This window comes from Lactuca saligna, chromosome 1, assembly GCF_052625555.1.
Source record: "Lactuca saligna cultivar CGN05327 chromosome 1, ASM5262555v1, whole genome shotgun sequence".
NCBI classification, from domain to species: domain Eukaryota; kingdom Viridiplantae; phylum Streptophyta; class Magnoliopsida; order Asterales; family Asteraceae; genus Lactuca; species Lactuca saligna.
In genome coordinates this window covers 157,409,556-157,418,847 of record NC_136417.1, presented here as the reverse complement: position 1 = coordinate 157,418,847, position 9,292 = coordinate 157,409,556, and the positions used below count along the sequence as shown (strand labels likewise).

The 9,292-nt window shown below is 49.9% G+C and overlaps 28 non-coding genes across 28 annotated transcripts; all 28 read right to left on the bottom strand.

Moving 5' to 3' along the window:
- Positions 1–4: 4 nt before the first annotated feature.
- LOC145026061 (5S ribosomal RNA) lies at positions 5–123 on the bottom strand. Its single transcript, XR_013674051.1, has one exon. It is a non-coding gene; the product is annotated as a 5S ribosomal RNA (ribosomal RNA).
- Positions 124–340: 217 nt separating this feature from the next.
- LOC145026060 (5S ribosomal RNA) lies at positions 341–459 on the bottom strand. The gene has a single exon (XR_013674050.1). It is a non-coding gene; the product is annotated as a 5S ribosomal RNA (ribosomal RNA).
- A 217-nt stretch (positions 460–676) lies between these two features.
- On the bottom strand, positions 677–795 carry LOC145026917 (5S ribosomal RNA). Its single transcript, XR_013674867.1, has one exon. It is a non-coding gene; the product is annotated as a 5S ribosomal RNA (ribosomal RNA).
- Positions 796–1,012: 217 nt separating this feature from the next.
- Positions 1,013–1,131, bottom strand: LOC145015356 (5S ribosomal RNA). The gene has a single exon (XR_013665852.1). It is a non-coding gene; the product is annotated as a 5S ribosomal RNA (ribosomal RNA).
- A 218-nt stretch (positions 1,132–1,349) lies between these two features.
- LOC145015348 (5S ribosomal RNA) lies at positions 1,350–1,468 on the bottom strand. The gene has a single exon (XR_013665848.1). It is a non-coding gene; the product is annotated as a 5S ribosomal RNA (ribosomal RNA).
- Positions 1,469–1,685: 217 nt separating this feature from the next.
- Positions 1,686–1,804, bottom strand: LOC145026059 (5S ribosomal RNA). The gene has a single exon (XR_013674048.1). It is a non-coding gene; the product is annotated as a 5S ribosomal RNA (ribosomal RNA).
- Positions 1,805–2,021: 217 nt separating this feature from the next.
- On the bottom strand, positions 2,022–2,140 carry LOC145026058 (5S ribosomal RNA). The gene has a single exon (XR_013674047.1). It is a non-coding gene; the product is annotated as a 5S ribosomal RNA (ribosomal RNA).
- Positions 2,141–2,357: 217 nt separating this feature from the next.
- LOC145026916 (5S ribosomal RNA) lies at positions 2,358–2,476 on the bottom strand. Its single transcript, XR_013674866.1, has one exon. It is a non-coding gene; the product is annotated as a 5S ribosomal RNA (ribosomal RNA).
- Positions 2,477–2,693: 217 nt separating this feature from the next.
- LOC145015340 (5S ribosomal RNA) lies at positions 2,694–2,812 on the bottom strand. Its single transcript, XR_013665845.1, has one exon. It is a non-coding gene; the product is annotated as a 5S ribosomal RNA (ribosomal RNA).
- A 219-nt stretch (positions 2,813–3,031) lies between these two features.
- On the bottom strand, positions 3,032–3,150 carry LOC145025398 (5S ribosomal RNA). The gene has a single exon (XR_013673415.1). It is a non-coding gene; the product is annotated as a 5S ribosomal RNA (ribosomal RNA).
- A 220-nt stretch (positions 3,151–3,370) lies between these two features.
- LOC145026057 (5S ribosomal RNA) lies at positions 3,371–3,489 on the bottom strand. The gene has a single exon (XR_013674046.1). It is a non-coding gene; the product is annotated as a 5S ribosomal RNA (ribosomal RNA).
- A 218-nt stretch (positions 3,490–3,707) lies between these two features.
- LOC145015333 (5S ribosomal RNA) lies at positions 3,708–3,826 on the bottom strand. The gene has a single exon (XR_013665844.1). It is a non-coding gene; the product is annotated as a 5S ribosomal RNA (ribosomal RNA).
- A 217-nt stretch (positions 3,827–4,043) lies between these two features.
- Positions 4,044–4,162, bottom strand: LOC145025132 (5S ribosomal RNA). The gene has a single exon (XR_013673165.1). It is a non-coding gene; the product is annotated as a 5S ribosomal RNA (ribosomal RNA).
- Positions 4,163–4,380: 218 nt separating this feature from the next.
- Positions 4,381–4,499, bottom strand: LOC145015329 (5S ribosomal RNA). Its single transcript, XR_013665843.1, has one exon. It is a non-coding gene; the product is annotated as a 5S ribosomal RNA (ribosomal RNA).
- Positions 4,500–4,716: 217 nt separating this feature from the next.
- Positions 4,717–4,835, bottom strand: LOC145026056 (5S ribosomal RNA). Its single transcript, XR_013674045.1, has one exon. It is a non-coding gene; the product is annotated as a 5S ribosomal RNA (ribosomal RNA).
- A 217-nt stretch (positions 4,836–5,052) lies between these two features.
- Positions 5,053–5,171, bottom strand: LOC145026055 (5S ribosomal RNA). The gene has a single exon (XR_013674044.1). It is a non-coding gene; the product is annotated as a 5S ribosomal RNA (ribosomal RNA).
- A 219-nt stretch (positions 5,172–5,390) lies between these two features.
- Positions 5,391–5,509, bottom strand: LOC145025788 (5S ribosomal RNA). The gene has a single exon (XR_013673786.1). It is a non-coding gene; the product is annotated as a 5S ribosomal RNA (ribosomal RNA).
- Positions 5,510–5,726: 217 nt separating this feature from the next.
- On the bottom strand, positions 5,727–5,845 carry LOC145025121 (5S ribosomal RNA). Its single transcript, XR_013673154.1, has one exon. It is a non-coding gene; the product is annotated as a 5S ribosomal RNA (ribosomal RNA).
- A 218-nt stretch (positions 5,846–6,063) lies between these two features.
- On the bottom strand, positions 6,064–6,182 carry LOC145015325 (5S ribosomal RNA). The gene has a single exon (XR_013665833.1). It is a non-coding gene; the product is annotated as a 5S ribosomal RNA (ribosomal RNA).
- Positions 6,183–6,399: 217 nt separating this feature from the next.
- Positions 6,400–6,518, bottom strand: LOC145026054 (5S ribosomal RNA). The gene has a single exon (XR_013674042.1). It is a non-coding gene; the product is annotated as a 5S ribosomal RNA (ribosomal RNA).
- A 217-nt stretch (positions 6,519–6,735) lies between these two features.
- On the bottom strand, positions 6,736–6,854 carry LOC145026053 (5S ribosomal RNA). The gene has a single exon (XR_013674041.1). It is a non-coding gene; the product is annotated as a 5S ribosomal RNA (ribosomal RNA).
- Positions 6,855–7,071: 217 nt separating this feature from the next.
- Positions 7,072–7,190, bottom strand: LOC145026914 (5S ribosomal RNA). The gene has a single exon (XR_013674864.1). It is a non-coding gene; the product is annotated as a 5S ribosomal RNA (ribosomal RNA).
- Positions 7,191–7,407: 217 nt separating this feature from the next.
- On the bottom strand, positions 7,408–7,526 carry LOC145015323 (5S ribosomal RNA). Its single transcript, XR_013665832.1, has one exon. It is a non-coding gene; the product is annotated as a 5S ribosomal RNA (ribosomal RNA).
- Positions 7,527–7,744: 218 nt separating this feature from the next.
- On the bottom strand, positions 7,745–7,863 carry LOC145015315 (5S ribosomal RNA). Its single transcript, XR_013665831.1, has one exon. It is a non-coding gene; the product is annotated as a 5S ribosomal RNA (ribosomal RNA).
- A 217-nt stretch (positions 7,864–8,080) lies between these two features.
- LOC145026051 (5S ribosomal RNA) lies at positions 8,081–8,199 on the bottom strand. The gene has a single exon (XR_013674039.1). It is a non-coding gene; the product is annotated as a 5S ribosomal RNA (ribosomal RNA).
- Positions 8,200–8,416: 217 nt separating this feature from the next.
- On the bottom strand, positions 8,417–8,535 carry LOC145026050 (5S ribosomal RNA). Its single transcript, XR_013674038.1, has one exon. It is a non-coding gene; the product is annotated as a 5S ribosomal RNA (ribosomal RNA).
- Positions 8,536–8,752: 217 nt separating this feature from the next.
- Positions 8,753–8,871, bottom strand: LOC145026913 (5S ribosomal RNA). Its single transcript, XR_013674863.1, has one exon. It is a non-coding gene; the product is annotated as a 5S ribosomal RNA (ribosomal RNA).
- Positions 8,872–9,088: 217 nt separating this feature from the next.
- Positions 9,089–9,207, bottom strand: LOC145015301 (5S ribosomal RNA). Its single transcript, XR_013665829.1, has one exon. It is a non-coding gene; the product is annotated as a 5S ribosomal RNA (ribosomal RNA).
- Between the last annotated feature and the right edge of the window lie 85 nt (positions 9,208–9,292).

Here is a 9,292-nt window from a genome sequence, read left to right as displayed (position 1 = left end):
AAAGGGGGTGCAACACGAGGACTTCCCGGGGGGTCACCCATCCTAGTACTACTCTCGCCCAAGCACGCTTAACGGCGGAGTTCTGATGGGATCCGGTGCATTAGTGCTGGTATGATCGCACCCGAAATACTATCCATGCTTATTGTTTTTATGTCCTACAAGACGCAGAACCTCGTTTGCTTTCGGACGCGAGGCGTGGGACCCACGTGATGGATCGGCTCGGTTCGGGAAACAAGAAAACAATCAACATTGAACCGGAGGCCGCCCGAGCATGGATATAGTAAGAAAGAAAAAAAACGCACCTAAAACATAAAAAAAACGCAGACGGGCAAAGAAAAAGGGGGTGCAACACGAGGACTTCCCGGGGGGTCACCCATCCTAGTACTACTCTCGCCCAAGCACGCTTAACGGCGGAGTTCTGATGGGATCCGGTGCATTAGTGCTGGTATGATCGCACCCGAAATACTATCCATGCTTATTGTTTTTATGTCTTACAAGACGCAGAACCTCGTTTGCTTTCGGACGCGAGGCGTGGGACCCACGTGATGGATCGACTCGGTTCGGGAAACAAGAAAACAATCAACATTGAACCGGAGGCCGCCCGAGCATGGATATAGCAAGAAAGAAAAAAAAACGCACCTAAAACATAAAAAAACGCAGATGGGCAACGAAAAAGGGGGTGCAACACGAGGACTTCCCAGGGGGTCACCCATCCTAGTACTACTCTCGCCCAAGCACGCTTAACTGCGAAGTTCTGATGGGATCCGGTGCATTAGTGCTTGTATGATCGCACCCGAAATACTATCCATGCTTATTGTTTTTATGTCTTACAAGACGCAGAACCTCGTTTGCTTTCGGACGCGAGGCGTGGGACCCACGTGATGGATCGGCTCGGTTCGGGAAACAAGAAAACAATCAACATTGAACCGGAGGCCGCCCGAGCATGGATATAGCAAGAAAGAAAAAAAACGCACCTAAAACATAAAAAAAACGCAGACGAGTAACGAAAAAGGGGGTGCAACACGAGGACTTCCCAGGGGGTCACCCATCCTAGTACTACTCTCGCCCAAGCACGCTTAACTGCGGAGTTCTGATGGGATCCGGTGCATTAGTGCTGGTATGATCGCACCCGAAATACTATCCATGCTTATTGTTTTTATGTCTTACAAGACGCAGAACCTCGTTTGCTTTCGGACGCGAGGCGTGGGACCCACGTGATGGATCGGCTCGGTTCGGGAAACAAGAAAACAATCAACATTGAACCGGAGGCCGCCCGAGCATTGATATACCAAGAAAGAAAAAAAAAACGCACCTAAAACATAAAAAAACGCAGACGGGCAACGAAAAAGGGGGTGCAACACGAGGACTTCCCAGGGGGTCACCCATCCTAGTACTACTCTCGCCCAAGCACGCTTAACTGCGGAGTTCTGATGGGATCCGGTGCATTAGTGCTGGTATGATCGCACCCGAAATACTATCCATGCTTATTGTTTTTATGTCTTACATGACGCAGAACCTCGTTTGCTTTCGGACGCGAGGCGTGGGACCCACGTGATGGATCGGCTCGGTTCGGGAAACAAGAAAACAATCAACATTGAACCGGAGGCCGCCCGAGCATGGATATAGCAAGAAAGAAAAAAAACGCACCTAAAACATAAAAAAAACGCAGACGGGCAAAGAAAAAGGGGGTGCAACACGAGGACTTCCCGGGGGGTCACCCATCCTAGTACTACTCTCGCCCAAGCACGCTTAACGGCGGAGTTCTGATGGGATCCGGTGCATTAGTGCTGGTATGATCGCACCCGAAATACTATCCATGCTTATTGTTTTTATGTCCTACAAGACGCAGAACCTCGTTTGCTTTCGGACGCGAGGCGTGGGACCCACGTGATGGATCGGCTCGGTTCGGGAAACAAGAAAACAATCAACATTGAACCGGAGGCCGCCCGAGCATGGATATAGTAAGAAAGAAAAAAAACGCACCTAAAACATAAAAAAAACGCAGACGGGCAAAGAAAAAGGGGGTGCAACACGAGGACTTCCCGGGGGGTCACCCATCCTAGTACTACTCTCGCCCAAGCACGCTTAACGGCGGAGTTCTGATGGGATCCGGTGCATTAGTGCTGGTATGATCGCACCCGAAATACTATCCATGCTTATTGTTTTTATGTCTTACAAGACGCAGAACCTCGTTTGCTTTCGGACGCGAGGCGTGGGACCCACGTGATGGATCGACTCGGTTCGGGAAACAAGAAAACAATCAACATTGAACCGGAGGCCGCCCGAGCATGGATATAGCAAGAAAGAAAAAAAAACGCACCTAAAACATAAAAAAACGCAGACGGGCAACGAAAAAGGGGGTGCAACACGAGGACTTCCCAGGGGGTCACCCATCCTAGTACTACTCTCGCCCAAGCACGCTTAACTGCGAAGTTCTGATGGGATCCGGTGCATTAGTGCTTGTATGATCGCACCCGAAATACTATCCATGCTTATTGTTTTTATGTCTTACAAGACGCAGAACCTCGTTTGCTTTCGGACGCGAGGCGTGGGACCCACGTGATGGATCGGCTCGGTTCGGGAAACAAGAAAACAATCAACATTGAACCGGAGGCCGCCCGAGCATGGATATAGCAAGAAAGAAAAAAAACGCACCTAAAACATAAAAAAAACGCAGACGAGTAACGAAAAAGGGGGTGCAACACGAGGACTTCCCAGGGGGTCACCCATCCTAGTACTACTCTCGCCCAAGCACGCTTAACTGCGGAGTTCTGATGGGATCCGGTGCATTAGTGCTGGTATGATCGCACCCGAAATACTATCCATGCTTATTGTTTTTATGTCTTACAAGACGCAGAACCTCGTTTGCTTTCGGACGCGAGGCGTGGGACCCACGTGATGGATCGGCTCGGTTCGGGAAACAAGAAAACAATCAACATTGAACCGGAGGCCGCCCGAGCATTGATATACCAAGAAAGAAAAAAAAAACGCACCTAAAACATAAAAAAAACGCAGACGGGCAACGAAAAAGGGGGTGCAACACGAGGACTTCCCGGGGGGTCACCCATCCTAGTACTACTCACGCCCAAGCACGCTTAACTGCGGAGTTCTGATGGGATCCGGTGCATTAGTGCTGGTATGATCGCACCCGAAATACTATCCATGCTTATTGTTTTTATGTCTTACAAGACGCAGAACCTCGTTTGCTTTCGGACGCGAGGCGTGGGACCCACGTGATGGATCGGTTCGGTTCGGGAAACAAGAAAACAATCAACATTGAACCGGAGGCCGCCCGAGCATGGATATAGCAAGAAAGAAAAAAAAAAACGCACCTAAAACATAAAAAAAACGCAGACGGGCAAAGAAAAAGGGGGTGCAACACGAGGACTTCCCGGGGGGTCACCCATCCTAGTACTACTCTCGCCCAAGCACGCTTAACGGCGGAGTTCTGATGGGATCCGGTGCATTAGTGCTGGTATGATCGCACCCGAAATACTATCCATGCTTATTGTTTTTATGTCTTACAAGACGCAGAACCTCGTTTGCTTTCGGACGCGAGGCGTGGGACCCACGTGATGGATCGGCTCGGTTCGGGAAACAAGAAAACAATCAACATTGAACCGGAGGCCGCCCGAGCATGGATATAGCAAGAAAGAGAAAAAAAACGCACCTAAAACATAAAAAAACGCAGACGGGCAACGAAAAAGGGGGTGCAACACGAGGACTTCCCAGGGGGTCACCCATCCTAGTACTACTCTCGCCCAAGCACGCTTAACTGCGGAGTTCTGATGGGATCCGGTGCATTAGTGCTGGTATGATCGCACCCGAAATACTATCCATGCTTATTGTTTTTATGTCTTACAAGACGCAGAACCTCGTTTGCTTTCGGACGCGAGGCGTGGGACCCACGTGATGGATCGGCTCGGTTCGGGAAACAAGAAAACAATCAACATTGAACCGGAGGCCGCCCGAGCATGGATATAGCAAGAAAGAAAAAAAACGCACCTAAAACATAAAAAAAACGCAGACGGGCAACGAAAAAGGGGGTGCAACACGAGGACTTCCCGGGGGGTCACCCATCCTAGTACTACTCTCGCCCAAGCACGCTTAACTGCGGAGTTCTGATGGGATCCGGTGCATTAGTGCTGGTATGATCGCACCCGAAATACTATCCATGCTTATTGTTTTTATGTCTTACAAGACGCAGAACCTCGTTTGCTTTCGGACGCGAGGCGTGGGACCCACGTGATGGATCGGCTCGGTTCGGGAAACAAGAAAACAATCAACATTGAACCGGAGGCCGCCCGAGCATGGATATAGCAAGAAAGAAAAAAAAAACGCACCTAAAACATAAAAAAACGCAGACGGGCAACGAAAAAGGGGGTGCAACACGAGGACTTCCCAGGGGGTCACCCATCCTAGTACTACTCTCGCCCAAGCACGCTTAACTGCGGAGTTCTGATGGGATCCGGTGCATTAGTGCTGGTATGATCGCACCCGAAATACTATCCATGCTTATTGTTTTTATGTCTTACATGACGCAGAACCTCGTTTGCTTTCGGACGCGAGGCGTGGGACCCACGTGATGGATCGGCTCGGTTCGGGAAACAAGAAAACAATCAACATTGAACCGGAGGCCGCCCGAGCATGGATATAGCAAGAAAGAAAAAAAACGCACCTAAAACATAAAAAAAACGCAGACGGGCAAAGAAAAAGGGGGTGCAACACGAGGACTTCCCGGGGGGTCACCCATCCTAGTACTACTCTCGCCCAAGCACGCTTAACGGCGGAGTTCTGATGGGATCCGGTGCATTAGTGCTGGTATGATCGCACCCGAAATACTATCCATGCTTATTGTTTTTATGTCCTACAAGACGCAGAACCTCGTTTGCTTTCGGACGCGAGGCGTGGGACCCACGTGATGGATCGGCTCGGTTCGGGAAACAAGAAAACAATCAACATTGAACCGGAGGCCGCCCGAGCATGGATATAGTAAGAAAGAAAAAAAACGCACCTAAAACATAAAAAAAACGCAGACGGGCAAAGAAAAAGGGGGTGCAACACGAGGACTTCCCGGGGGGTCACCCATCCTAGTACTACTCTCGCCCAAGCACGCTTAACGGCGGAGTTCTGATGGGATCCGGTGCATTAGTGCTGGTATGATCGCACCCGAAATACTATCCATGCTTATTGTTTTTATGTCTTACAAGACGCAGAACCTCGTTTGCTTTCGGACGCGAGGCGTGGGACCCACGTGATGGATCGACTCGGTTCGGGAAACAAGAAAACAATCAACATTGAACCGTAGGCCGCCCGAGCATGGATATAGCAAGAAAGAAAAAAAAAAACGCACCTAAAACATAAAAAAACGCAGACGGGCAACGAAAAAGGGGGTGCAACACGAGGACTTCCCAGGGGGTCACCCATCCTAGTACTACTCTCGCCCAAGCACGCTTAACTGCGAAGTTCTGATGGGATCCGGTGCATTAGTGCTGGTATGATCGCACCCGAAATACTATCCATGCTTATTGTTTTTATGTCTTACAAGACGCAGAACCTCGTTTGCTTTCGGACGCGAGGCGTGGGACCCACGTGATGGATCGGCTCGGTTCGGGAAACAAGAAAACAATCAACATTGAACCGGAGGCCGCCCGAGCATGGATATAGCAAGAAAGAAAAAAAACGCACCTAAAACATAAAAAAAACGCAGACGGGCAACGAAAAAGGGGGTGCAACACGAGGACTTCCCGGGGGGTCACCCATCCTAGTACTACTCTCGCCCAAGCACGCTTAACTGCGGAGTTCTGATGGGATCCGGTGCATTAGTGCTGGTATGATCGCACCCGAAATACTATCCATGCTTATTGTTTTTATGTCTTACAAGACGCAGAACCTCGTTTGCTTTCGGACGCGAGGCGTGGGACCCACGTGATGGATCGGCTCGGTTCGGGAAACAAGAAAACAATCAACATTGAACCGGAGGCCGCCCGAGCATGGATATAGCAAGAAAGAAAAAAAAAACGCACCTAAAACATAAAAAAACGCAGACGGGCAACGAAAAAGGGGGTGCAACACGAGGACTTCCCAGGGGGTCACCCATCCTAGTACTACTCTCGCCCAAGCACGCTTAACTGCGGAGTTCTGATGGGATCCGGTGCATTAGTGCTGGTATGATCGCACCCGAAATACTATCCATGCTTATTGTTTTTATGTCTTACATGACGCAGAACCTCGTTTGCTTTCGGACGCGAGGCGTGGGACCCACGTGATGGATCGGCTCGGTTCGGGAAACAAGAAAACAATCAACATTGAACCGGACGCCGCCCGAGCATGGATATAGCAAGAAAGAAAAAAAACGCACCTAAAACATAAAAAAAACGCAGACGGGCAAAGAAAAAGGGGGTGCAACACGAGGACTTCCCGGGGGGTCACCCATCCTAGTACTACTCTCGCCCAAGCACGCTTAACGGCGGAGTTCTGATGGGATCCGGTGCATTAGTGCTGGTATGATCGCACCCGAAATACTATCCATGCTTATTGTTTTTATGTCCTACAAGACGCAGAACCTCGTTTGCTTTCGGACGCGAGGCGTGGGACCCACGTGATGGATCGGCTCGGTTCGGGAAACAAGAAAACAATCAACATTGAACCGGAGGCCGCCCGAGCATGGATATAGTAAGAAAGAAAAAAAACGCACCTAAAACATAAAAAAAACGCAGACGGGCAAAGAAAAAGGGGGTGCAACACGAGGACTTCCCGGGGGGTCACCCATCCTAGTACTACTCTCGCCCAAGCACGCTTAACGGCGGAGTTCTGATGGGATCCGGTGCATTAGTGCTGGTATGATCGCACCCGAAATACTATCCATGCTTATTGTTTTTATGTCTTACAAGACGCAGAACCTCGTTTGCTTTCGGACGCGAGGCGTGGGACCCACGTGATGGATCGACTCGGTTCGGGAAACAAGAAAACAATCAACATTGAACCGGAGGCCGCCCGAGCATGGATATAGCAAGAAAGAAAAAAAAACGCACCTAAAACATAAAAAAACGCAGATGGGCAACGAAAAAGGGGGTGCAACACGAGGACTTCCCAGGGGGTCACCCATCCTAGTACTACTCTCGCCCAAGCACGCTTAACTGCGAAGTTCTGATGGGATCCGGTGCATTAGTGCTTGTATGATCGCACCCGAAATACTATCCATGCTTATTGTTTTTATGTCTTACAAGACGCAGAACCTCGTTTGCTTTCGGACGCGAGGCGTGGGACCCACGTGATGGATCGGCTCGGTTCGGGAAACAAGAAAACAATCAACATTGAACCGGAGGCCGCCCGAGCATGGATATAGCAAGAAAGAAAAAAAACGCACCTAAAACATAAAAAAAACGCAGACGAGTAACGAAAAAGGGGGTGCAACACGAGGACTTCCCAGGGGGTCACCCATCCTAGTACTACTCTCGCCCAAGCACGCTTAACTGCGGAGTTCTGATGGGATCCGGTGCATTAGTGCTGGTATGATCGCACCCGAAATACTATCCATGCTTATTGTTTTTATGTCTTACAAGACGCAGAACCTCGTTTGCTTTCGGACGCGAGGCGTGGGACCCACGTGATGGATCGGCTCGGTTCGGGAAACAAGAAAACAATCAACATTGAACCGGAGGCCGCCCGAGCATTGATATACCAAGAAAGAAAAAAAAAACGCACCTAAAACATAAAAAAACGCAGACGGGCAACGAAAAAGGGGGTGCAACACGAGGACTTCCCAGGGGGTCACCCATCCTAGTACTACTCTCGCCCAAGCACGCTTAACTGCGGAGTTCTGATGGGATCCGGTGCATTAGTGCTGGTATGATCGCACCCGAAATACTATCCATGCTTATTGTTTTTATGTCTTACATGACGCAGAACCTCGTTTGCTTTCGGACGCGAGGCGTGGGACCCACGTGATGGATCGGCTCGGTTCGGGAAACAAGAAAACAATCAACATTGAACCGGAGGCCGCCCGAGCATGGATATAGCAAGAAAGAAAAAAAACGCACCTAAAACATAAAAAAAACGCAGACGGGCAAAGAAAAAGGGGGTGCAACACGAGGACTTCCCGGGGGGTCACCCATCCTAGTACTACTCTCGCCCAAGCACGCTTAACGGCGGAGTTCTGATGGGATCCGGTGCATTAGTGCTGGTATGATCGCACCCGAAATACTATCCATGCTTATTGTTTTTATGTCCTACAAGACGCAGAACCTCGTTTGCTTTCGGACGCGAGGCGTGGGACCCACGTGATGGATCGGCTCGGTTCGGGAAACAAGAAAACAATCAACATTGAACCGGAGGCCGCCCGAGCATGGATATAGTAAGAAAGAAAAAAAACGCACCTAAAACATAAAAAAAACGCAGACGGGCAAAGAAAAAGGGGGTGCAACACGAGGACTTCCCGGGGGGTCACCCATCCTAGTACTACTCTCGCCCAAGCACGCTTAACGGCGGAGTTCTGATGGGATCCGGTGCATTAGTGCTGGTATGATCGCACCCGAAATACTATCCATGCTTATTGTTTTTATGTCTTACAAGACGCAGAACCTCGTTTGCTTTCGGACGCGAGGCGTGGGACCCACGTGATGGATCGACTCGGTTCGGGAAACAAGAAAACAATCAACATTGAACCGGAGGCCGCCCGAGCATGGATATAGCAAGAAAGAAAAAAAAACGCACCTAAAACATAAAAAAACGCAGACGGGCAACGAAAAAGGGGGTGCAACACGAGGACTTCCCAGGGGGTCACCCATCCTAGTACTACTCTCGCCCAAGCACGCTTAACTGCGAAGTTCTGATGGGATCCGGTGCATTAGTGCTTGTATGATCGCACCCGAAATACTATCCATGCTTATTGTTTTTATGTCTTACAAGACGCAGAACCTCGTTTGCTTTCGGACGCGAGGCGTGGGACCCACGTGATGGATCGGCTCGGTTCGGGAAACAAGAAAACAATCAACATTGAACCGGAGGCCGCCCGAGCATGGATATAGCAAGAAAGAAAAAAAACGCACCTAAAACATAAAAAAAACGCAGACGAGTAACGAAAAAGGGGGTGCAACACGAGGACTTCCCAGGGGGTCACCCATCCTAGTACTACTCTCGCCCAAGCACGCTTAACTGCGGAGTTCTGATGGGATCCGGTGCATTAGTGCTGGTATGATCGCACCCGAAATACTATCCATGCTTATTGTTTTTATGTCTTACAAGACGCAGAACCTCGTTTGCTTTCGGACGCGAGGCGTGGGACCCACGT